At 40.4% G+C, this 23,494-nt stretch overlaps 1 long non-coding RNA gene across 1 annotated transcript; it reads left to right on the top strand.

The window, feature by feature from the left end:
• The first annotated feature begins 4,721 nt into the window (after positions 1-4,721).
• LOC106998367 (uncharacterized) lies at positions 4,722-11,142 on the top strand. The gene is made up of 3 exons (XR_001444813.3): positions 4,722-4,850; positions 8,441-8,545; positions 11,004-11,142. It is a non-coding gene; the product is annotated as an uncharacterized LOC106998367 (long non-coding RNA).
• Positions 11,143-23,494: the final 12,352 nt, after the last annotated feature.

A 23,494-nucleotide genomic window follows, 5' to 3' on the forward strand; every position in this document is an offset into this window, starting at 1 on the left:
CCTCCCACCTCAGCATCCTAAAGTGCTGGGATTTCAGGTGTGGGCTACCATGTCTAGCTTGATCAGTGATCTTTGATATTACTATGATCGTTGTTTTGTGGTGTCATGAAACACACCCCTAGAAGACTAGTGAACTGAATCCATAAATGTTGTGTGTTCTCACTGCTCCAGTACCGGCCATTCCCCCATCCCTTTCCCTCTCCTTGGGCCTCCCTATTCCCTGAGACATAGCAATATTTAAATTACAGTGGACTCTTAAGTGGTTAAGTGAAAGGAAGACTCACATATCTCTCATTTTAAATTGGAAGGCATGTCAGAACCAGGATGGACTGAAAGCTAGGCCTCTTGTGCCAAACAGCCACATTGTGAATGCAAAGGAAAGGCTCTTGAAGGACGTTAAAAGTGCTACTCCAGTGAACGCACAAATGACAGGAAAGCGAAACAGCTGGATTGCTGACATGGAGAAAGTTTTAATGCTCCGGATCGAAGTTTAAACCAGCCACAACATTCCCTTAAATAAGGCCTAATCTAGAGCAAGACCCAACTCTCTTCAATTCTGTGAAGGCTGAGAGAGGTAAGAAAGCTGCAGAAGAAAACTTGGAAGCCGGCCGAGGTAGATACATGAGGTTTAAGGAAAGAAGTTGTCTCCATAACATAATAGTGCAAGGTGAAGCAGCAAGTGCTAATGTAGAAATTGCAGCAAGTTCTCCAGAATATCTAGCTAAGATAACTGATGAAAGTGGCTACGTTGAACAAAAGATTTTCAATGTAGATAAAATAACCTTCTAGTGGAAGAACGTGCCATCTAGGATTTTCATAGCTAGAGAGGAGAAGTCAATGCCTGGCTTCAAAGTGTCGAAGGACAGGCTGATTCATATTGTGGACTAATGCAGCTGGTGACTTTCAGTTGAAGCCAATGCTCATGTGCCATTCTGAAAATCCTAAGCCCTTAAGATTGATGCTAAATCCATTCTGCCTGTGCTCTGTAAATGAAACAACAAAGCCTGGATGACAGCACATCACTTTACAGCAGAGTTTACTATTTAAAGCCCACTGTTGAGACCTAGTGCTCAGAAAAAGAGATTCTTTTCAAATATTATTGCTCTTTGACAGCATACGTAGTCACCCAAGAGCTCTGGTGGAGGTATACAAGGACATGAATGTTTTCATGCCTGCTAACACAGTATCCATTCTGTAGCCCATATATCAAGGAGTGATTTCAGCTTTAAGTCATATTTAAGAGATACATTTTGTAAGGCTATAGCTGCCATAGATAGTCATTCCTCTGATGGATCAGGGAAAAGTACATTGAAACCCTTCTGAAAAGAATTCACCATTCTTGATGCCAAAAAGAATATTTGTGATTCATGGGAGGAGGTCAAAATATGAACATTAACAGAAGTTTGGAAGAAATTGATTCTCATCCTTATGGGTGGCTTCGAGGTATTCAAACTTCAGTAGAGGAAGTCACTGCAGAAATGATGCAGAAATTGCCACAGCCACCCCAACCTTCAGCAACTGCCACTCTGAGGAATCAGCAACCATTAACATCAAGGCAAGACCATCCACCAGCAAAAAGATCACTGAAGAGTCAGATGATTGTTAGCATTTTTGAGCAATAAAGTGTTTTGTTTTTTTGTTTTGTTTTGTTGCTTGTTTGTTTGGAGACAGAGTCTTGCTCTGTCACCAGGCTGGAGTGCAGTGCCACGATCTTGGCTCACTGCAACCTCTGCCTCCTAGGTTCAAGCGATTCTCCTGCCTCAGCCTCCCGAGTAGCTGGGACTACAAGCACGCACCACCACGTCCAGCTAATTTTTGTATTTTTAGTAGAGACAGGGTTTCACCATGTTGGCCAGAATGGTCTCGATCTCCTGACCTCATGATCTGCCCGCCTCAATCTCCCAAAGTCTTGGGATTACAGGTATGAGCCACTGCACCCAGCCACAATAAAGTATTTTTAAATTAAAATATCTTCTTAGTTTTAAGACATAGTACAATTGCACATTTAATGGACTCCAACATAGTGTAAACATAACGTTTATATAAACTGAGAAAACAAAAAATTTATGTGACTTAATCATGATATTCAGTTTATTGCCCTGGTCTGGGCAATTACTTTTCCATAATTACCTCTCTTTGTTCAACCTAATATGTAAGCACTGTAGAGATAGGGTTTTACTATGTTTCCCAGGCTGGCCTAGATTTTGCCACCTCTTTGGGGGTTGCTGTGTACATGTAAAAATCCGAATGATTGTCTTCTGCCCATCTATCTTATTTCAGTGTAACTCACAGGCCCAGCCAAAGACCCTAAGAAAGGAGAGGTAAAGCTTTGCCTTCCCTATACAAGTAATGATCATAATTACCTCCATTCTGAAGAGCCACCCTCTGAGATGCAGCCCAGCAATTAGAAGCAGGTTCACTCTGAAGAACAACCCGAGTCCATTGTTTATAAGAAATAGACCCGTATTAAGGCCTGTTGCTGAAGAGACAGAAATGGAGTCAGGACCCACAGACCATAGCTCCGCAAACTCTGTGTTTGCTTGCCAGAGCATAGAATTGTGAAAAAGTGAATCAAGAAGCAGATGCTAAGTTTTCAAGGTAAATACATTGCCGAAGGAATCCCATGCCTGGATTACCAAGGCCCAGGACAGCTTAACTCCTGAGGTACCTCCTCAGCAGCAGAACCAGTACCAAGAGGAAATTGGTACAGCTGCAGAAGTGGAAGCCTCCTCAGTGTCTATTTCACATGTGGCTATGAGCACAACAAACTAAAACCTAATTTACTGCCAGGTCAGGGACCCCCAGGATGTGTGTGTGCTATGGACTTGTCCCCTTCTTCCCTCTTCTGAATGCAAACTTTTGTTGTAATTTTTTTTTGTCCTTTCACTATTTATTATTAAATTCTTATGTAGATTTCCTGCCATGTAGAATTTCATGAACCTGATTCAAAAGAATACAAATCACTCAAGGATACTAGTTGTAGTAGATTATGCCACAATAAAACTGGGGAAATATGAAAAAAAAAAAAAAAAAAAAAAGATCTAAAAAGATTAGATTAGGGTGGAGAAGTCATGTATCTTTGAAGATCCATTCCACCCCAGCACATCATTCATTTGGTTTCACTGGACTTAGCTCAACCCTGATTCAGGGAGTGGTGTATATAACCCACACCAATGGACTACCTCTCACTCCCCTCCACAGTCAGGACAGTTGGCTCAGGGAGGGACAATCATCACAGGCTGAATTACTTTCCTCTTGCTTTGGTAACAAATTACCACAAACTTAATGACTTAAAGCAACAAGTTTATTGTTTTACAGTACTGGAGATCAGTCTAAAATGGGTCCTTGGGGCTATGTTCATTCTGGACACTCAAGGAGAGAATGTGTTTCTTTGCCTTTTAGAGCTTCTAGGCCACCTGCATTCCTTGGCTCACGGCTCCCTTCTTCCATCCTCAGGTCCAACAGCATAGTACCTCTTCTCTTCTCTGACCTCCTGCCTTTCATCTGTGATTACCTGGGGCCCACCTGGATAATCCAGGATAATGTCAAGAGGAGAGGTTATCTCAATAGGGAGCATCTCATCTCAAGAACCTTAACTTAATTACATCTTCAAAGTTTCTTTTGTCATGTAAGGTAACAGACTCATAGGTTCTGGGATGGGACATGACATCTTTGGGGAGTCATCTGTCACACAAGCCAATTATGTTCTTCCCTAGAACATTTGCTGTAAGTAAAGCAAGCACTTTAGTGATTTAGGGATTTTCTGAGCCTACAACTATTAGTAGCTGTATCTGTACTTGGAACTTGAGAATTAGACCAATCCAAAAGAAAACAAAATTGAACAATAAGGTAAAATGGTCCAGGTTGGGTGTGGTAGCTCACACCTGTAATCACAGCCCTTTGGGAGGCTGAGGTGGGCAACCTGAGGTTGGAAGTTCAAGACCAGCCTGACAACCTGTAGAAACCTCGACTCTACTAAAAATACAAAATTAGGCAGGTGTGGTGGCGCATACGTGTAATCCCAGCTACTCGGGAGGCTGAGGCAGGAGAATTGCTTGAACCCGGGAGGTAGAGAGGTTGCAGTGAGCTGAGTTTGCGCCATTGCACTCCGGCAGCCTGGGCAACAAGAGCAAAACTCTGTCTCAAAGAAAAGAAACAAAAAACAAAAAAACAAAGAAAACAACTCTCCTAGTCCTAAGAATATTGTGTAGGCTCCTAGGCTCACCCATGCCTAAAACCAACCTTACCCATAGACTTTGTGGTTATATGAATCAATCTATTACCTTTTTGCTTAATCTAGTTTGAATTTGTTAGTTTGTGTTTCTTTTTTCTTCTTGTCATCCAGGCTGGAATGCAATGGCATGATATCGGCTCACTGCAACCTCCACCTCCTGGGTTCTAGTGATTCTCCTGTCTTGGCCTCTCAAGTAGGTGGGATTATAGGCACCCACGACCACACCCACCTAATTTTTGTATTTTTAGTAGAGATGGGGTTTCACCATTTTGGCCAGGCTGGTCTCAAACTCCTGACTTCAGGTAATCCACCCTCCTCAGCCTCCCAAAGTGCTGGGATTATAGGCGTGAGCCACCGTGCCCAGCTGGTAGTTGGTATTTTTTGCAATTAAAATGGTCTTGTAATCAAATTAAGTGCTGGGAAAGCAAGATATAAGATGAGATTTATTTGTTCTCCATCATCGAATAAGATTTAAAATGTGTTAAATGTTTCCCTTAGGAGCAACCTGAGGAGGTGCTACCATGTTTTCAAGATGACTTGGGAATATTTTCTAGAAAGAAAAAACTCCTGTCCATATCTCTGACAACTGAGGAAGAGGCCTTGCCAGTTTCATCCAGTATGTTTTTCTTACATAATCCTGTTACATGAGATTGATTGAACTCACCTACAGATATACCTGCCAGCCCAACTAGACTGAAAGATCAACAAGGATTTATTCACTTGAACATGAACAACACTTGCCGAATGGGCCCAAGAACCCACCCACCCACAGAGCATAGTCCTGCCACTACTAGCACCAGTTCAAGATCCTGAAGGGCCAAGGATCAACCTGCTGAGACCTGGTATTACTGGTGCTTGCATACACTACCCAGGGACTCAAGGACTGGCCCATTTGGCCCACCACTGCCACCAATGTGGCCCAAAGACCAGGCCCTCGTTGGGGTCCCTGTCCCTAGCAAAGCTTCACCACAACCTCCACTGAATATCATAGCCTAAGCCACTAAGGAACTCACAAACACCACTGCCACTAATTAGAGCCAAAGAAATAATACAGATACTACACTATGGCATCCATCTAGAATCAAAGCCAAAGTACCCCCATCCAATCAATGCTATAGATACATCTACAGAAAAAAAGTATTTCCCTACCAAAACCAATTCATAAAATTGGATGAAGTGATTATTATACCAGATGTGCAATTGTCAATATAAAGACACAAGGAAAATTAAAAATCAAGGAAACATGACACCTCCAAAGGAACACAAAAATTCTCCAGCAACAGATTGCAATGAAAAATCTACAGGCTGGGCATGATGGCTCATGCCTGTAATCCCAGCACTTTGGGAGGCCGAGGTGGGCGGATCATGAGGTCAGGAGATCAAGACCATCCTGGCCAACATGGTGAAACCCGTCTCTAGTAAAAATACAAAAAAAAAATTACCTGGGCATGGTGGCACATGCCTGTAATCCCAGCTATCCCAGCTACTCGAGAGGCTGACACAGGAGAATCGCTTGACCCAGGAGGCAGAGGTTGCAGTGAGCCGACATCGAGCCACTACACTCCAGCCTGGGTGACAGAGCAAGATTATGTCTAAGAAAGAAAGAGAGAGAGAGAGAGAGAACGAACAAACTATAAAATGCCTGAAAAGGAATTCAAAATAATGACATTAAAGAAGTTTGATGAGACAAAGAAGTGCTAAAATAGCATGTAGATCATCTAAGAAAGAGCATTGGAATTCAGCAGAGAAATGACGGAAAACTCCTACAGCAAGGAAGGAGAGAAAGACAAGGCAGCTTGTCCAACTGGGATGAGCTGGCAGCTTAATGTACCCTGTTAAAAAAAAAAAAAAAGACAACATTAGCAATACAAAGCTCTCTGCTTTCTAGAAAGTATTCTAGAAAAACCATTTTATTATAGAAAATTACTCACTTGACCATATTAACTAAGTATTAATGTCATAATATTTGGAGTTTGGAATCCAACAAAATTAAGATATATATGAAATATGGCATAAGACAATTTGTCAAAAAGAGATCAATTTTTCACATTGAAAGTTTTAAATGTGGCTGGGTGAGGTGGCTCACACCTGTAATCCCAGCGCTTTTGGAGGCCAAGGCGGGCGAATCACCTGACGTTAGGAGTTCAAGACCAGCCTGACCAACATGGAGAAAACCCGTCTCTACTAAAAATGCAAAATTAGCTGGATGTAGTGGCACATGCCTGTAATCCCAGCTACTTGGGAGGCTGAGGCAGGATAATTGCTTGAACTTGGGAGGCTGAGGTTGCAGTGAGCCGAGACCGTGCCATTGCACTCCAGCTTGGGTGAAAAGAGTGAAACTCCATCTCAAAAAAAAAGAAAAAAGAAAATGTAAAATGTTCTAACTGCTGAGCCAGTGCTTGGTGGTGCTAATGGTGTATTGGTAATGATGGTAGTGGTGGCATTGGTGGTGGTGGCTTTTTTAAATTTAAATTTAAATTTTTGTTTTTAATTTTAAATTTTAAGTGGGTATTTTTCCAGAGGATTCATCCTGTTCTTATGGGAGATACTACCACAAAACAATGCTTCCTTCTCATGGAATCAGATGACTTAGTAGACTGTGAACAGTATCTCTTGTTCTTCAACAATATATTGCAAGAATCTCTATGTTCCTTCTAAGGGTACATAATGCTAAAGGAAAAAGAATACATAATGCTTGGAAAATCATTATGAAATAGCCTTATTTTTGTCTATAAAATATGCTTGCTTGTCTTTTATATATAATATATAAATATAACATATATAAAGATATGTAAATAATGTACATATATATCTTATATATTTTTTGCATATTAAAGTATTTATTATATTAAAAATAACATAAGAGATTCTGAAGGACTGAGAATCTTCCACTGGGTTTCTGCAACTATTCCTCTCTACTCCCTCCTGTACATGACCTCAGATCCCAGCTGTTCTCCATTCCTGTTGAAAAAACCAAAATTTCCCAAATCCTGGCTGCTAATCTGCACAGATTATTGATAGGAGAAAATCCTTGACTAATTCTCCAAACTACCTAAACTTCAATTGACCCTGCTAAACCACTATACAAATTCTGTTCTTCTTCCCCAAGTTAACATTGTTGAATAAAATTTGCATAAAATTTATGCTAACAGAGCTCTGGGTGGTTATTGCCTACAGTGGAGAGAGAGAGAAAAGAATAGAAAAGAGAAACATATTCTCTCAGTATACTGAAGGAGAAAGTTTTGATTGACTAAATATCACTCTGAGTCTACAATTTCTTCCCCGCAAACGGCAAGACAGAATACTTCCCTCAAGAGGAGCATTGTTACAGATACAGGCAGAGACTTGGCTAATGGTAGTTGATTTGTAATCTGACCTCTCTGACCTTGCAGGCAGAGATTTAGCTAATGATAGCTGACTTGTAACCTGATCTCTATGACGGGTGTGGTCGCTCATGCCTGTAATCCCAGCACTTTGGGAGGCCAAGGCAGGCGGATCATCTGAGGTTGGGAGTTCGAGACCAGCCTGACCAACTTTGAGAAACCCTGTCTCTACTAAAAATACAAAATTAGCAGGGTGTTGTGGCACATGCCTGTAATCCCAGCTACTCGGGAGGCTGATGCCTATTTTAGACCTATTTAAAGACACCTGCCTCAGACTCAGGGAAGTAAGCATGTAATATCTGAATATACTTGGGGGTAAAATGGAAGAAGAACCCTGTAGACCAGCCAATAGCAGCTTTATTCCAATAAAAAAAATTAAAACAAAGAAAAGAAAAGATCTAGCTCAGAAAAAAAATGAGTCGACCCTACTTTAGGTGGAAGAAAAACACGAAGTCTAAAAGAAGCTGTGTCTCCAGGACCCCAGCTACCCCAGCAGGTGATATAGAGAGAATGTCTGAAAATATAAATTCCTTGGACATAATGGTGTATCCAGACAATCTCATTATATTTGGTAAGTCTTTGGAAGAACAGGAGATGAGACTTTAAAAGCAGTGGGCCACCTCAAATAGGTAAATCTTAAACTTTCCCTTGGCAATCCCCAATTGTACTGTACCCCTGTGAGGTATATGGGGCACAAGTATCTCAGCAAACACAGACCCTTGGAAGAATTCTGCTCAAACACTGCCTCTGTCCCATTCGCATTAGAGAATTGGAGATGTTATGGGAGTTACATATGTTTGTTTTTTTGTTTGTTGTTTTTAAGGATTTGGATTTGGAGGATGAAGGCTCTCAAAGTGAATCAAAGGATCCATGACAGCTTCCCAGAGGGCACAGAGAAGTCTAACCAGGACCTCAATTAATTCATAAGGTACTGGGTGAGCCTGGAGAGGGCACATCCCATGAGGTTGGCTGCAACAGAGTGTGTGGTAATAATGCACTTGCCTTACACACCGCATGGTCCTCACTGCTAAGGGATTTCTTGTACTTTATAATACTAAAAGAAGATCACGTTTTTTCCAACCTTGCATAGCTACTCTAATTCCCCTTTTACTTTTCCTAACCTTGAGAAGCTTCTAGTTCCAGGAAGAGAGTATATGCATATCTATATGTCTATCTGTTTTGGTCTGGGGAATGGAATGGTCAGAGAAACCTGCCACATTAGTGGGGACCTCTCTACCCACCATAGAAAGGAAGTGAAGTATCAATGGGCATGGAGAGACAAAGAGAAACACTTATAAATGGAACAGATTAGGTTTAAAAAGTTCCTATGTAAGGTGAGAGATAACTATCAATTCTGAACGACTGCCAAGCAGATGTGAGAGTTTAGGCTGGAAGTCAGAACTGCACAGGCCTAAGTGGTGTAATTTTCTCTAGCAGCTCTCAAGGGTACAAGTATAGGCATTCAGAAGGCAATTAGATCTGGATTTAGAATTTTGCCATTGGATGCAACTGAAGGGCAAGGAATCAATGGAATGTTGCGGCTTTCCTACTTCTGCTGATTGGTGAGCAGGAGGGAGTGGTGCCCAATGGCTTCTTCACTTCTGTAGTTCGGCAAGTGGGAGGAAGTGCTACAGTCCTTTTACTCCTGCCACCAGCCGCTCAGTGAGCTGGAGCACTATAGTTCCTGTGCTCCTGCAGTTTGGTGAGTTCCGGGTTCTTGTCCCATGATCAAGAAGAATAAGGCAGACGGACACTGGAGAGTGAGTAAAGCAGAGTAGGATTTACTAAGCAACAGAAAAAGCTCTCAGCAGAGAGGGAATCCAAAAGATGGTTGCTGGCTGCAGGGCTAAGTTCAGGGCTTATATGGACTGGGAAGGAAGGAGGAGTGTGCTGACTGGTCTGGGGGCTGTTTGGAAAAAACACCACTCAGAAAGAGACACAATGATGTAAAAAAAACAACTGAAGGCAGAAGTGAAGGCTCGTTCCAAAACTGATGGGGGGCTGGAGTGACGTTTCACTCTATGCAAATGAAGACTTGGCCCATAGCCAATCACAGAAAGATAGGTATATGGTGAAAGGCAAGGACCAATTGGAAAGAAGCATGCCAAATGGGAGTGGGAGTCCTCATTCTGGTCTGTGGATTCTATCCAGAACTGGCATCTCAGTTTTCAAGCCTTAGACTATCCTCAGCTTCAAGGTTGAGTTTCACCAGGGACCCATCCCTGCCTGCCGAGGAATTCACTTTCCTTCCACGGCTATTAAGAGGAAAATATTGACAGTAAAAATTAAGTTTGTTTTGGATCAGGGAATGTAAGTGATGTAGAAAGAAAATAAAAAGGGAGAAAATAGAGAAAACAGAGGCTGAAGGTTGTAGTGAGATCAAAGAGCAGATGTATTAGGGGAAACCAGGTGGGACATTTTGAAGAGTAAATGGCTTTGATAAGAGTGGGGTGTTTGAATTTATACTGTTAAAGGTGGTTAGAGTAAAATATACTATTCTTTCCACTCTTCTTTGAAAAATTTTATAATTAAAAAATGATATATCAGGTGGAGCACTTTCTGATATTGAACTGAAATCTGCCACATCCTTCATTAGTGGGGACCTCTCTACCCACCATAGAAAGGAAGTGAAGTATCAATGGGCATGGGGAGACAAAGAAAAACACTTATAAATGGAATAGAATAGGTTTAAAAAGTTCCTGTGGAAAGTGAGAGATAACTATCAATTCTCACTTTGGGTCTTGATAAGAGCTATGAAAATGGGTGACTGAGGAGTGAAGCTGAAGGTCACTGGAGTTCTGTCTGTGAGAGTCTTAGAACAAGAAAAAAAGCAGATATCCACTTAAGCTAATTTAACTGAAAACAGGGTAGAGTGGGCTGAACTGTGTCCTCACAAAAGATATGTTGAAGTCCTAACCACCAATACTTGTGGGATTGTGACCCTATTTGGAAATAGAATCTTTGCAGATATAATCAAGGTCAGATGAGGTCAGCCTGGATTAGGGTGGGCCATAAATTTACAACTCATTTCTTTATAAGAGAAAAAGAGAAAGGTGCTGATAGAGAGACACAGAGGACACACAGGGAAGAAGGCCATGTTAAGAACAGATTTAGAAATTGAAATGATATAGCTACAAGCCAAAAAGATGCCGAGAATTACCTACAACCACCAGAAGCTAGAAGACAGGCACAGAACATATGTTCCCTCAGAGACTCCAGAAAGAAACAACCCTGGCCAGGCACAGTGGCTCACACTTGTAGTCCTGGCACTTTGGGACACTTTAGGGGGCCAAGGAGGGAGGATCACTTCAGGCCTGGAGTTTGAGACCGGTATAGTAAATACATGAGCTGGTAACATAGTCTTTTTTTTTTTCTTTTTGAGACAGGATCTTACTGTGTTGTCCAGGCTAGAGTGCAGTGGTGTGATCACAGCTCAGTGCAACCTCCACCTCCTGGGGCTCACGTGATCCTCCCAGCTCAGCCTTCTGAGTAGCTGGGACTACAAGCATGCACCACCACACCCAGGTATTTTCTTATTTTTTATTTTGTAGAGACAGGGTCTCACTATGTTGCCCAGGCTGGTCTCCAACTCCTGACCTCAAGTGATCCTCCCTTCTCAGCTTCACAAAGTGACGGGATTACAGGTGTGAGCCACCACACCTAGCCAAATATGTTTACATACACAAATACTTACCATTGTTTTACAATTGCCTACAGTATTCAGTATAGTAACATGCTCTTCAGGTTTGTAGGCTAAGAATGATAGGCTTTATCACATAGCCCCGGTGTATAGTAGGCTATACCATTATAGGTTTGTGTAAGTACATTCTATGATGTTTGCACAATGAAGAAATCAACTAATGATGCATTTCTCAGAACATATCCTTGTTGTTACGTAACACAAGACTATACTTCTATATGACTGGTAGAGCAGTAGGTTTGTTTACGCCAGCATGACCACGAACACTTGAGTAATGCCTTGCAGTATGATCTTACAAGGGCTACGATGTCACTAGGTGACAGAAAATTTTCAGCTCCATTAAAAATCCATGGGACCACTATAATACATGCAGTCTGTCATTGACAAAAACATTATGTGACACATGACTGTATTACCATGTCATAGATTGAAATACATTTGGTTCTTGTTATTCATGGTAGTTTTGTTTCATAGTCATCAGGAACCCTAAATTAGTGAATGAAGAACAATTGTTCCTGGGGGAAATATGAGGCTTTCATCAAATATTTTTGTCAACCAATCAATAACATATAACATTTACACATGTAAATGTATATATATAACATATACAGGCATACCTCAAAGATATTGAGAGTTCATTCCCAGACCACCACAATAAAGCAAATATCATAATAAAGCAAGTTACAAAAATTTTCCTATAATTGTTATTTTTAAAAGTACATACCTTAATTTAAAAATACTTCATTGCTAAAAAAAATTGCTAACAATCATTTGAGCCTTCAGCGAGTCATAATCTTTTTCCTAGTGGAAGGGCTTGCATTAATATTAATGACTGCTGACTGATCAGTGTGGTGGAGGCTGAAGTTGGCTTGGCTGTGGCAATTTCTCCAAATAAGACAACAAAGGAGTTTGCCACATCAATTGACTCTTCCTTTCATGAAAGATTTTTCTGTGGCATGCCATGCTGTTTGATAGCATTTTACCCACAGTAGAACTTTAAAAATTGGAGTCAGTGGTAATTTGTTACTAAAGCAAGAGGAAAATAATTCAGCTAGTGATGATTGCCCCTCCCTGAGCCAACTGCTTTAATCATGGTGGGGATGAGGGGTGCAGTCCATTGGCCAGGTGTAGGTTATATGAACCACTCCCAGAATCAGGATTGGGTAAGTCCAGTGAAGCCAAATGAATGGTGTGTTGGGATGGAATGAATCTTCCTTCAAAGGTACGTGACTTCTCCATCCCACTCCTTAGCTGCTGAGAAGCCCTCCATACACATGAAATGTAAAACATAATGTGAGTATTCCTGAACAGGAGACAGCCCAAATTATCCTGTAGGACTTGCATTCACTCTGTCACCCATGCTGGAGTGCAATGGTGTGAATACAGCTCACAGCAACCTTAACCTCTTGGGCTCAAGCAATCCTCTTACCTCTCAGCCTCTTAAGTTGCTGGAACCACAGGTGGGCAACACTGCACCTAATTAATTTATTTTTTTATTTTTATTTTTATTTTTTTTGTGGAGACAGTCTCTTACTATATTGCCCAGGCTGGTCTTAAACTCCTGGGCTCAAGCAATCCTCCTGCCTTGGCCTCCCAAAGTGCTGGGATTATAAACGTGAGCCACCGCCCATGGCCAGGACTTACATTCACTTTTGATCCCAGGTCTTTTTGGCTTTTTGACAAAGACCATGATTTTTTTTAGCTCCAAGATTATATACGTATGTGAAATTTTCAGATTACATCATGTTCAGTTATGTATTCACAAAGACCAAAATCAGAAGGAAAGGTTGAGAAAGCAAAGCAGATTTGATTGTACAGTTGGATTTTGGGGAGAGGTTTTTCTTATATAGTTTAACAATTTTGAAGTATGTTTGATTTTCATTAGTACTGTTATAATGGTACTTGTTAGAAAACGGTTATTAAAAACTATGAAAAATTCTCTTTTCTGTCCTTTTTTTTTTCTTTTTTCTTTTTATTTACTTATTTATTTATTTATTTTCAGTTTTCCTGGGGTGTAATTTACTACATCCAGGATCTTTGAGTGATTTGTATTCTTTTGAGTCAGGTTCACGAAACAAAATTCTACGTGGTAAGAAATCTACATAAGAATACAATAGTAAGTAGTAAAAGGGAAAAAATTACAATAAAAGTTCACATTCAGAATAGGGAAGAAAAGGAAAGCACATCATGGTTACAAGTACCTAGTTCACACACGTATCCTGGGACTCCCTGACCTGGCAGTAAACGAGGTTTCAGTCTGTTGTGCTCATGGCTGCATGTAAGACAGACACTGGGGAGGGTTCCCCTTCTGGGCTGCACCAACCTCTTATTAGTACTGGTTCTCCTGCCTGGTTCTCCTGCCTGGGTGGTTCTCCTGCCTGGGTGGTAGCTCGGGAGTTAGGCTGTCTTGAATCTTGGTGATCCAAGTTTGGCATTCTTTTGGCAGTGTATTTACCTAGAAACTTTAGCATCTGCTCCTTGAGTCATTTTTTTACAATTCTATGCTCTGGCAAGCAAAGACAGAGAGTTTGCAGAGGTATGGTTGGTGGGTCCTGAATCCATTTCTGGTCCTTTAGAAGCAGGCCTTAATATGGGTCTATTCCTCATAAATAATGGGCTCAGATTATTCTTTAGATAGAATCTGCTCCTCATTGCTGGGCTGCATCTCAGTGGGTGGCTTTTCAGAGTGGAGGTAATTATGATCATTACTGGTGTAGGTAAAGCAAAATTTCACCTCTACTCCTTCAGGGTCTCTGCCTGGGCCTGAGAATTAAATTGATGTAAGACAGACTAGCAGCAGAAAAACATACAGATTTTTACATGCATGTGGGAACCCCTAAAGGAAAATGAAGACCTGAAGAAGTGGCACAAGCTAAGTCTTTATATAGTAGGTTGAACAAAGAGAAGCAATTGTGGAAACATAAATGAAATACAAGCCCATCTCAAAGATACAGATTTTGTTCTGCACCAGTGCAACATACCAAATGTCACAATGAAGTCACATGAATTTTTTGATTTCCCAGTTTATATGAAAGTTATATTGGAGTCTATTAAATGTGCAATTGCATTATGTCTTAAAAAACTATGTGCAGGCCTGATATGGTGGCTCACACCTGTAATCCCAGCACTTTGGGAGGCCAAAGTGGGCGGATCACTGGGGTGAGGAGTTCGTGACCAGCGTGGCCAACATGGTAAAACTGTGTCCCTACTAAAAATACAAAATTTAGCAGGGTGTGGTGCCGCACACCTGTAATCCCAGCTACTAGGGGGACTGAGGCAGGAGAATCGCTTGAACCCGGGAGACGGAGGTTGCAGTGAGCTGAGATTGCATCATTGCACTTCAACTTGGGCAACAAGAGTAAAACTCCCAGGTTCTGGGATTACACGTGTGAACCACCGTGCCCAGCCTTATTCTTTAAGCCAATATTGGTAGTTTGTATTTCTTAAAATAATTTTAGACAAATTGATTTTTTTATTCTTAAGTGTATTGGTATATATTATTCCTTCATAATATAAAAATATTTTTGTATTATTTATTACTACTGATTTATTATGTTTATTCTCTTTTGTTCAATTGTTTAGACTTGGCAAAGCTTATCTGATAATTTACTTATTAAAATAAATAGCTTTCAATTTTATTTTTAACTTAATGATTATTATTTGTATTTCATTAAATTGTGTTTGAAAAATAAATGTGGATAACTCTTGACAACTTCTGTTGACATAAACTTCTGTTGATAACTTCCTGAGTTGAAACTCTCTTTTATGTATTTTATAATAAATGAATTTTTGTTTTTAAAAAAACTATGTACATACTTTAATTAAAAAAATACTTTGTTGCTCAAAATGCTAACAATGATCTGACCCTTTACCTTTAGTGAGTTGTAATCTTTGTTGGTAGAGGGCAAGGCATTGATGTTGATGGCTGCTGATTTGTCAGGGTGGCAACTACTTAAGGTTGGGGTGGCTGTGGAAATTTCTTCATCATCTGCAATCATTTACAGTTACTTCTACTGAAATTTGAACCTCTCAAAGCCACCCGTGAGGATTAGAATCAACTTCTTTCAAGCTTCTATTAATGGTCTTTGGATTTCCTCCCGTGAATCACAAATGTTCTTAATGACATTGAGAATGGTGAATCCTTTCCAGAAGGGTTTCAGTGTATTTTGCCCAGATCCACCAGAGGAATCACTATCCACGGCAGTAATTTCAACTTCAATTCATATTTAAGAAATATATTTTGCAAGGCAAAATTACTCCTTGAAATTATTCCTTGATCCATGGGCTGCAAAGTGGATACTATGTTAGCAGGCATGAAAACAACATTAATTTCCTTGTATATCTCCATCAGAGCTCTTGGATGACCAAGTGCCTTGTCAATGAGCAGTAATATTTGAAGGAAATCTTTTTTTCTGAGAAGTAGGTCTCAATAGTGGGCTTAAAATATTCATAAAGTATGCTATAAAGAGATGTGCTGTTGTCCAGGCTTTGTTGTTTCATTTGCAGAGCACAGGCAGAATGGATTTAGCATCATTCTTAAGGGCCTAGGATTTTCAGAATGGTACATGAGTATTGGCTTCAACTGAAAGTCACCAGCTGCTTTAATCCATAACATGAGTCAGCCTGTTCTTTGAAGCTTTGAAGCCAGGCATTGACTTCTCTTCTCTAGCTATCAAAATACTAAATGGCACATTCTTCCACTACAAGACTGTTTTGTCTACATTGAAAATCTTTTGTTCAATGTAGCCACTTTCATCAGTTATCTTAGCTAGATCTTCTGAAGAACTTGCTGCAGTTTCTACATTAGCACTTGCTGCTTCACCTTGCACTATTATGTTATGGAGACAACTTTTTTCCTTAAACCTCATTTATCAACCTCTGCTGGCCTCCAAGTTTTCTTTTGTACTTTGCTTACCTCTCTCAGCCTTCACAGAATTGAAGAGAGTTGGGGTCTTGCTTTGGTTTAGGCATTAGCTTAAAAGAATGTTGTGGTTGGTTTAATCTTCTATCTCAATCATTAAAACTTTCTCCTTTTCAGTAATAAGGCTGTTTTGCTTTCGTATCATTTGTGTGTTTACTGAAGTAGCACTTTTTATGTCCTTCAATAACTTTTCCTTTGCATTCACAATTTGGCTAACTGTTTGGCACAAAAGGCCTACCTTGGCTTTTGACGTGCCTTACTCACTGAATGTAATCATTTCTAGCTTTTGATTTAAAGTGAGAGATGTGCAACTCTTTCATTTGAGCACTCACAAGTTCATTGTAGGGCTATTAATTGGTCTAATTTCAATATTGTTGTGTCTCAGAGAATAGGAAGGCCCAAGGAGGACAGAAATGGGGAGCGGCTGGTCAGTGGAGCAGTTGGAATGCATACATTTATCTATTAAATGTACTATCTTATATGGGAGTGGTTCATGGTGCCCCTAAACAATTACAATAGTTATATCAAAAACCACTGATCACTGTAACAGATATAATTATGAAAACGTTTGAAATATTGTGAGAATTACCAAAATGTGACACAGAGACACCAAATGAGCACATGCCATCAGAAAATAGCACTAATAATACATTTGCTCGAAGGCGCATTGCCACAAACCTTCGAGTTGTAAAAAACATAATATTGCAAAGTGCTATAAAGCAAAGCTCAATAAAATAAGGGTTGCCTATATATAGGGAAATGAAAGAAAGATAAAGAGTTATTTTATGAAGGTCCTTTTGTACAGAATTCTCTCTGCCTCGACTCCCTGTGCCTGGCGATAAGAATATTTCTTTTCTTCTGGTATAGGGAGGGCATCTTTCACGTGGGCGTTTTGTCTCATGCTTTTGAAAAAAAAAGAGGGAGTCAGAATCCATATTCCTCCACCTCTGGCTTCCAAGTGCCTTTAGTGCAAAGTAATTCTTATGCCTCAGTGGTATATATTGGGGTGGCATATTCTGCTATCCCCTGTTAGACAGAAAGAACACTTCAGGAGGTACATGGAGAAAGAGGTTTTTTTTTCCCTCTCTCTCTCTCTCTGGTTTTTTGTGTTTTTGTTTTTTTCACTTTTCCTCACAATAAACAAAAGTTTTCTGTTGTGTTCTGTAGGTGAGAGTGAGCCATGCTTCTCATATAGTGACAGGAAAATATTAGAGACTGTCCAACTTAACCCAGCAAGCTTTTCCTTGGATTTTACTTGTCTTTAATTCTCGTAGTCTGGTTAAAAGAGCCTGGCTACATCAATACTCATGGCTTGAGGTAGCGGGGATCTGACAGGTATAAATTTGAACTCTATTCTAAATCAGTCCCAGCTCCCTTGGGTCTTTTCCGGTACTCAGATGGGATTCCCCAGCAGTTTGCCATTGCACGCCATCTTACCCGCGCATCAGAAGTAGAAAAATGTGTCTCCCGGAAGAAAAGGGCCCTCAACTCTCTCTGGAGTTCCTGCCCCAGAATATGGGGCGCTGGTGCAGCTGCAAAAACTGCAACTAGATAACTAGTGTGGTTCAGACATCACGACTTAAAGTTAAGTCAGGGCGATAGTCGTGGCTGCTCTATCCTTGTAGCTAGTAATTTTAAAAGAGCCTCCGCTGTTCCTTTTGCCGCCCAGGTAATCTGCACTCGTCCAGTGTGCAGCTGGAGGCTGGTTAATGTTCCTTTTGCTGTCAATGCTCAGCTGCAACACTTGATGAGCAACATCTAGTGTCTTGTGTCTCCTTCCATGCTTCCTTTCTCTACCACGTTATATAACATTTCTATAATTTTGTGAAGTAATTAGAAGTCTCTTTGACCTCTCTTGTTAGGTGATCAAATGCTTGGTATAAAATTTCTCAATATTCTTTAGTCTTGCTTTAAGGTCACCAATCCATTGTGCATCAAGGCAAATGCATTTTTGGCATTTAATCTATGTATCACCTTGAAGATAGAGGCAGCGAATTTCCATAACACTCTTCTGTTTTATACTTTCTGATACGTTTTATTCTTGTTCCATATTCTTACTCTCCACATTCTGCAGTTCAAATTTCTCCACTTGTCAGGAGCCAGTTTGCACTCCTGACAAACATCTTTAGTTTTTCCTACCTGGTAGTATTCAACGTAGGCAACAATGCCTTTTCCCCTGATCATCACAGGGCATCACATTGGTTCTGACTGCAGCCACTGCCTGTGCCCAAGTTTTGCCCTACCAGCTCTGATGGGTTTTCCCTCTGTAGAAGTGAGCCCGACTTAAAACAATTATTGGACAAATAATTTGTCCAATAATAGGTCTCTACATGCCACTGTCTGTATATTGTAGGGAAGCTCAATAAAGGAACTGACCTATTGTGTTTGAAGAAAGCATGGTTCCAGTCTTATTAACTGGCTGTAATGAGAAGATCACAAAATGGTTTATACTATTTCTCTCTCTTTCTGTCTGGGTATCCTAAACCTCAAAACCACTTTCTCCTGGACCCACTTTTCTTGTTACCATCTTGTGATGGTAACAAGTTAGGTTGCCATGGTGGACTGTCCCTTAACTTAGTTTCAAATGTACAGGACACTCTGTTAGATACTTCTGGGAACACCCCAAGTAGGAGCCCCCAAATATAGCTTGGCGACTCTACCTCTTAACTTGGAGGTAGAAGACTGTGACAATCAGTAAGAGAAACAGTAAAAGGAAGTTGGGCGTTTGTTCCAACACAAGTTTTTTTCCACTAGAAAACTTTAGGCCTCTGCTGTTAATTGATGGGGGAAAGCCCTACACCCATCTTATTCTCCACTCACATGGGTGGGCTTTCATTTACAGTCTCTCACGGGGCCCACATGGCCATCCCCTTCATCACAGAGCACCTCTTCTGGACTCTTCTCCGTGAGTCCTCCCACCATCCCTTGGTCTTCTTAACTTCTCTTTTTCTCATCCTAATCCCAGTCTACTTTGTTGCAGGGGTCCCTGGAATAATTTCCTTTTCTGTCCCCCAAGAATTCTGCTATTGGACAGGTCCAGAAGATAGGAAAGGAGGATAAAAGTGGTACTCTGAACTGAGAGTAGAAAATTATTTTAAAAAGCTCAGGTACTGTAAAGATTTATCTCCTGTTAACACATTCGTCTTCTTTTGAAAGACGTATCTCATTATGTTCAGACTGTCTTCTACTCATGATAGAAATCCTCTTTCTGTCACCTTAGATGTGGAAGCTTTCAACCTCCAGGAATGTAGGAATGAAAGAGGAAGAAAAATTCAACTCACCCATGTTAAAAAAAAAATCAAATGGTAAATGTTAACTCTTTCAATTTCCTGACACCAATTTACAAACTTTATTCATATCCACTGTCTTTCCCCCCTGTTTCTCTCCTGGCACTGTTTTATTGTCCAGCATTTGTCATTTATTCCTTTGGTGGTTCCTCCTGCAGGGACTTCTCTGCATTCCTTAACTTTATGCTTCTCCTCCATCATTCAACACTCTTGAAATCTACATATGTCCAGTATTCCATGTCATTCTATCTCTCTTCTCTCATCTTTCTTCTAGTCCCAATTTAAGACAATTTAAGTTGTCTATACCAGCTGTCTCCACTCTCTTATTCTTTATTTCCTTCCACTTTCCATCAGTTTGACTTTGGAACTGTGCTCTAGGTCACTCATTTGCCCATCAGCTGTGTCTATTCTTCAGCTGTGTCCACTTAATTCATCTACTCAGTTTTATTTCAGTTATAATATTTTTGTTTTAATTATTTCAAGCACTTCCTTTTTTGTTACATGATGTCCTTTTTAATGCTTCTAAAGATATTAATTATATTTCTTTTAAAGTCACTTTCAGTTTGCTGTATTTATTGTATTTCCTTAGGAATTAGATCTTCTGTATATTTAAGTGCATGCTCATATATCAAGGTGTTGGTTGTGAACTATTTGGTGGATTCTTGGTTGTGCTTTTGTCTTTGGTTTAACTGTCTCTGTTGGCATCTGTTATTGTAGCAGCCTCCAGTACCTGTGGGGAAAGGACGTGATGTGAGATGGAAGGACTCACAAGTCTCCTCGTATAGGGAGGTGCTCCTTGTTCCTCTTGGGTGTAGATGGCCATCCAGGAAACTCTTTTTCTCTGCACTGCCCCGCCGCACCCTGCCCACACCAACCCAAGGGCTTCCATTCATTTTTTCTTATAGGTAACAGAGAATTCTGTGGCTATTCTTTGTCATAATCAGGATAAAGTGGTGTAATGGCCTCCAAAGCAGCCTGACCCTTGCCCTTGTTTCCACCTATCTCTATGTCCACCAAACCCCCAAGTGTAGAGTGCCTTCAGAATTGTTCCCACCTCTTATCAAACTCCTTTTTTGAGTACGTCTTTGTCATCATTTCTATTGCATTGATGATGCCCCTCCTTGTCATCCAGTGTTGTTATAGATTTATCCCTTAAGAAAAATGTTTGGCCGGGCCTGGTGGCTCATGCCTATAATCCCAGAACTTTGGGAAGCCAAGGCAGTAGGATCCCTTGAGAACTTCCCAACCCTCTATGTCTGAATAGTTCCCTCTATGTCTGAACTATTTTTTCCAGGTCTTTTCACATGCCTACGAACACTGCTTCTCTCTCTGTTTTAATCATCCATCAGCTGACATGTCACTTCTTCTGGGAACTTTCCCTTGTCCCACACATGTGTGTTGAGTGGTATGCAGCCATAGCTCTTGCACGATTCTACATGGCATGTATGATGCTGTATTGTAACTGCCTGTGGATGTGCATCAGCATTAGCACTTGCCCAATGTGGGGTGCAGGGTTTTACCCCTTAGGGCTAACACATAAAATATGCTTAGTAGGTTCTTGAATGAATAAAATAATAATATTAATAACATAGTATCTATCACATATCTGTTGAACTGTACTTGTGTCAGCCCCTGTGCTGAGTGCTTCTCATGCTTTAGCTCATTTCCTTCTTGCTTATTGACTATTATAACCCCCAATTGACAAATGAGGACATTGAGTCTTAATGAGGTTAAATATCGTGCTCAAGGGTATGTAGTACACAGTAATAAAGAACTCAGTCTGAATTTGAATCCAAGTCTCTGATTTTAGCTAGATATTACTGAGTCCTAAAATGGAGAAGGAGAGAGGGAGGCTGGTGGCTGCAGAGGTTTATTGATCAAATTTCTGTGGGAATAGTAATGGGATATATGGATCCCAGACATTTACTTATGGTTATTTTACAGTAACTTAAACCAAAGCATCTGAGTTGATGAAAGTCACACTGAGAAAACTGACACCACCAGGTTTCTTCAAATATTGAAGGATCTACTTTTACCAGATCCCACAGCTAGAGAGTGGTAGAGATGAGGCAAGAATCTGGGACTCTAGTGTCTCTAGCCAACATGATTTCTGCCACGCCAAGCTGACTTCTAAATTACGTTGCTCATATATTAGAAGTCCACGTATTTGTCAAACATAGTCCTGAGCTGTGGATTCAGTTATGTGCAGGAAGCTCATAGCTACTCATTATTTTCAACTCTCCCTTAACTTTCCATGGTGATTTGTAATACCTTGGGTATACACAGGCCTTGGAATCTCAGAACTCTTTTTATTTACTCCAGCTAATGTTATGAAGATTAGATGTGCAGAAGATTAATTTGAAACATCATGCAGATATTTTGTTATTGCTGAGAGATACAGCTGGCACATAAAGGTGGAAACTTCTGGAAACAAACTTGTTGTCCCTGACTGATAGCAGTTGGAACTGGCAGCATCTAATGTTACTTATTGCAAACATATTTTCTTTCTTTCTTTTTTGTTTTGAGATGGAGTCTTGCTCTGTCTCTCAGGCTGGAGTGCAGTGGCGCAATCTCAGCTCACTGCAACCTCTACCTCCCAGGCTCAAGTGATTCTCCTGACTAGCCTTCCAAGTAGCTGGGATTCCAGGTGCACCACCACAACCAGCTAATTTTTTTGTAGTTTCAGTAGAGACAGGGTTTCAACATGTTGGCCAGGCTGGTGTTGAACCCCTGGCCTGAAGTGATCCACCCACCTCGGCCTCCCAAAGTGCTGAGATTATAGGCGTGAGCCACCATGCTCAGCCTGCAGATATATTTTCATTGTCAAAATGGCATGCTATCTTTTTAGTTAAGGCTTGCCTGGGATTTTTGTAGTTCTAGTTTATCTACTGATCCTCCAAAGTAGAACTATGACCTTAATGTTATGTGTCTTTCTTGCTGTATAGGCAGCAAGTAGAATCATAAAGGTGTTAACAAATGAGATAGCGAGACAGATAAGTCTAATTATTTGACAGAATATGTATATTTGCATGTCTCCTTTTCATTTGGTCTTGCTCTGTTGCCCTGGAAGCTGAGAGATGGGAGTACTTTATTTGATTAAGTAATTTTCAAGTCTGTGACTAGAGAGAGAACTCAACTGGATTTTGAACTGACTTATATAAGAGTTCCCTGAAATGAGAGTTAGACATGATTAATGCCTCTAGGTGGTGCCTGTGACCTACATATAGAGAGGCAGAGCTAGGACACTGTAGAGAATAGCCTGATTTTTTTTTTTTTTTTTTTTGGTATGTGTTTTTAACTTCCCAATTTCTATGGGAGAGGCAGTGTTAAAGACCAAAATAGTGAATTTGGGGGTCTGTAGTAATTCATTTCTCATTTTTTTTTCAATTTGCTTTGTTTGCTCCCTCCTTGGGCAGATAATTCAGAAAATTGACACAAGAGGGTAAAACCTCAGGGGGAAATTTAGCCTTTTTAAAACTTAAGACTAGCATTTTATGTTTTTAGAAGTGATGAAACAACTGTTTCATGTACATATCAGCATACAATATTTGTGTAATAAGCAGACACAGAAGTCATTCTGTTAGAATTCTAATATCTTTCTCTGGATGCTTGTACATAGCAAGTCTGTCCCTCTACGTTTTAGCTCAAGAGTATAAAGAATCTCTAGTGTTTTTAGTTTGTCAAGTTTAATTTGATCACTCAAGTGTTTTTTTCCAAGTTGGCATCACGTGGGCTTGGAGCCAAGATGCATGTCCTTGTATTAGGCTAAAAAGCAGTGCTGGAAGGACATTGAGAGATCAGCAAGAACAGGAATTTTGAGATCTGTGGTTTTCATGATCAATAACATTTTAATCACAAAGACTCTAATTACATCTTGAATTAAGAGTCATTAAGCAAAGCACACATAAATCACATGGTCTGTAATTAACAGAGCCTGTAGTGAGGCCCTGGTCAACCTGTCTCTGGATT

The sequence above is a fragment of the Macaca mulatta genome, chromosome 5 (genome assembly GCF_049350105.2).
Source record: "Macaca mulatta isolate MMU2019108-1 chromosome 5, T2T-MMU8v2.0, whole genome shotgun sequence".
Taxonomy (NCBI): Eukaryota; Metazoa; Chordata; class Mammalia; order Primates; family Cercopithecidae; genus Macaca; species Macaca mulatta.